Source organism: Ascaphus truei, chromosome 3, assembly GCF_040206685.1.
Source record: "Ascaphus truei isolate aAscTru1 chromosome 3, aAscTru1.hap1, whole genome shotgun sequence".
NCBI lineage: Eukaryota > Metazoa > Chordata > Amphibia > Anura > Ascaphidae > Ascaphus > Ascaphus truei.
The window spans coordinates 196,419,501-196,423,448 of NC_134485.1; the positions used below are offsets into that span (position 1 = coordinate 196,419,501).

Here is a 3,948-nt window from a genome sequence, read left to right on the forward strand (position 1 = left end):
TACAAGTGTACATCAGTATGTAATTTTTATTATCATTTGTAGCAGCCATAACTATGTATATGAAGTGAACGTTGCCTGTATACTGAAAAATGTGCGCGCACATCTTAGTGTGCGCACGCACTTCACGCTTGGCTCCACTAACTGTTAGCGCATGCGCAAAACAAAGCGAACGTTGTGCGTTCAATACATGTAGAAAATACCAGTAAACATCACATCTTTATTTCAAATACAATGAAGATGAAACTAAAATCATTCTAAACGAGTACATCTGTATTCTTTTAAACCAGACGTGTTTGGACAGAAAGGACGGCCGATAACACAATGCGCAAATGCAATACGTGTGACGTCATGTTAAGCCAGCGTGAAACGCACGCTAACACTCCTCCCACTCAATTAACATTCGGCTAACGCCCAGGGTACGCCTACAAACACTGAGCCGCACGCATCACACACTGCAGTTACCGTTACTATAACAAAACATGACAGCCAATAGGCTTTGAGGCGCGCACGTCGCTTGGGGGCGGGACTTACATCCGTAATCCTTTTTAAGGACGCCTTGGCCCATGACAAGGGTCCCACGTCATACGTGGTGGACCCGGTTTTCAATGTTGTAGATGTTGCATGATAACAAAACAGGTATGTGTTAGAGTTATGGAAAAATGTTGCTAATATGTTTAAAGGGATAGGAAAGTACGTATATGTATACCGTCAGCAATGTGTACTACTCTTTCAGGTTCTACTATATTGTATTAGGAAACAATTTGTTTGTGATCGCTACATGTTATGCAGTCTGCAATGTTACGCTGTATCCACGCATTGAAAGTGAAAATGGTGGTTACAAAAAAAAAAAAAATTTAAACGCAGAGTCAACGCATAACGATTGTTATATTTACCATTCTTCTAGAATTAACTCTTCGCCTGGCTGCAACTGGTCGCTCCAGAAATGCAAGGCATTTTCATCCACGCTTGACCCAACCGCTGAATCCAGTATGACACATATCTCCTCCAGGATGCGCTCATAGGAATCGCCACTGCTTTCTTCAAATAATTGGTCGGGAGGTAGGTTCATTTCTTCGGGTTCCCATTCCAATGCATTTTCAGCTGAAAGGCTTGGTACATAATCATAGTACTTTTGTTCTTGTACAATGTGGGTTTCAGGAATGGAGGCTGCAGATATTGCAGCACGTATCGATTCAAACGGATCAGTAGTAGCGGATACATTGCTATTGCCATTAGGAATAAATATGCCTTTCACGACAATATAAGTGCCGTCTTTCAGGAGAAATTGTTTTTCCGGGGCAATCTTCCAGAAACCATAGGTGTGTTGTAGCTTATCCTGGTCACGTTCAAAAAAGTCATTACTTGATAAAGTGAATCTTATTGAGGAATTAAAATTCCGTGCATGCTTACGGTCTTGGTAATAAGGATATTTTGCTCGAATGAAATCATCGATTTGGCGTGTGCTTGCTTTCTGTCCGCGACTGTTCAAGATGGCTTCACAGATCATGTACTTATACCCTAAAAGGGGATTAATATTGTTAACGAATTCATCAGCCATGTCTGAGTAGCACAAAAGCTGTGTGCAGGTCTGTGTTATTTGCTCATCAAAATGAATGTGCTGAATGGCTAACAAACTCCTGTTTTTCCTTGTCAAGGTCAACAAAACTAACTACTTTGACTCCTTATTTCAAACGCCAATTGGATTTGTTTGTCTAATTGGGTTAACAGTTGTGGTTCGTGATATGGGACTGTGGGAGAAACATTTCTCCTTCTTTTATCTCGTTTGTGAAAAACATCCCTAGACTTTGAATGCGTTCACATAGTGTTTTTTTGAAAACTAACAAAGACCACTGTGTGAAAATATTTCTTAGCCAGGCATATCAGTAAAAACACACACCTGCAAAAAGAAATGTTTTTTCCCCGCTTACATTTCTGTGTGTATGTGAAAGTCTGGTTAACTCCCTGTCTGCATGAGTTTAAATACGTGTGTATATATATATATATATATATATATATATATATATATATATATATATATATATATATATATATAAATATATCTCTCTTATAAAAATATATATATATTTATATATTATATTTTATTTTTTTTAATATTGCAGGAGTACACACAACATTGATGGCAGTAAGTATACCTTGTATGAAACCTATTTAAATGGTGAGAAACATGATTGAATGAAGTAATAAACATTTGTTTAAGCACAATACTGTTAGAGTCTCATACTTAGGATATTTCTCAAACATTATGCCTGTATTATTAAAATAGTGTGCTTTCACAAGGAAGCATGAAGTGTATTAGTTTGTAAAATACATGTATACCAGTTTATATAGTACTATATATATATATATATATATATATATATATATATATATATATATATATATATATATACACACACATACACACACACACACACACACACACACACACACACACTCAGTGTGTGTGTGTGTGTATATATATTTTTATACATTCTGAGATGTTATTGAAACAAGAACACACAAATGATTAAAGGACAAAATTAGAATGCCCAAGCAAGGCAAAGGTAAGTAATAATTTACACATAATCCTGCTGTACACGTACAAGAAAGATGTTTGCAGTTACTTAGGTGTTTTTATAAATGCATGTGACTAATATGCATATGCAATTCTTACATCAATTAACACACCCAAATGCAATGTTTTGCTGCAAAGTCAATGGCAGCTTCTCTAAACTTTGCAACTGGTTCCAGGTGGACTATTACTGAACAGACGATTAATACATAAATATTTATAACACTATTCATTAATTGAGTGTTAACATTTCCAAAACTTCACGTGTACAAGAACATACTTGAAAGTTTGGAAACAACACAGTCTTCAGCATACATACAATAGTAATTAGATAATGTGAAGTGAACAAAACAAGGCCAAAGACATATTTTCTGAATTATAACATTTATTTTTTTTGTTCCTTTTGCGAGCGAGTAACAGGCCTGCTTGTTGTCTCTTGAATTTTCCTTTTTCTTTTGCCACCAACTTTAGGCACAGCAGAGCCACTTTGAGTGGCCTCTGGCACTTCATGGGCAGGGCTTGTGGGCAGTGACTCACCTACAGGGCTTTTGGGCAGTGACTGTTCACCTACGGGGCTTGTGGCCAGTGACTCACCTACAGGGTTTGTGGCCAGTGATTCACCTACAGGGCTTTTGGGCAGTGATTCACCTACAGGGCTTTTGGGCAGTGATTCACCTACAGGGCTTTTGGGTAGTGACTGTGAGCAAGTTGGTAGACACTGCACAAGTGATGGTTGGTCTGTTTCATGTGTGTCTTTTGTTGTTTTTGACCAAAAACTGGTCAGTAGTAACTGCTTGTATTTTGTTTTTGTGGGCTCCTTTGTAGGTGTCAGCTGCTGATTTTGTACAGATGGCAGTGGTAGTATGTCGTCAGGAACCTGCACAGCAATCTCTGCTACTTGACCGGTAACATTTGGGCCTGGTGAATGAATATCAGATGAATGTGGTGAAAACTGACCTGCATGAACAGATCCTGGCTGGGAGGTGTTGAATTGTGGTACATTAGTCATTCTCCAGTAATTAGCTTGTGTTTGCTGAACAACTAATGCTTCGAATGAGGTGTTGATTTTTTGCAACTGTTTCGGCACTTCAATGAAGACTCTGTGGAGATGTGCCAATTGTGAAACTGTTTCTTCCTGCAGTGCAATCATCCTTTCCAGCACTGTCATGAAGTCAGAATGGCGACGATTTTCTGCTTCCACAATTTTTCCCTCAGAAGCTACAATTGCATCGTATGTCGTATTTGCTGGACGATTTGCCGGTAAAACAGTTTCAATTGGAACGTCTTCATGGTCACTTGCTTCTATTTGTGTGTGTATGGCGGTGGCGTCATCATCATCATCATCATAATCCTCTTCATCATGTTCTACAAATAAA

At 38.3% G+C, this 3,948-nt stretch overlaps 1 long non-coding RNA gene across 1 annotated transcript; it reads left to right on the forward strand.

The window, feature by feature from the left end:
* Window positions 1–922: 922 nt before the first annotated feature.
* On the forward strand, window positions 923–3,672 carry LOC142491005 (uncharacterized). The gene is made up of 3 exons (XR_012800216.1): window positions 923–1,059; window positions 2,121–2,176; window positions 3,398–3,672. It is a non-coding gene; the product is annotated as an uncharacterized LOC142491005 (long non-coding RNA).
* The last annotated feature ends 276 nt before the right edge of the window (window positions 3,673–3,948 follow it).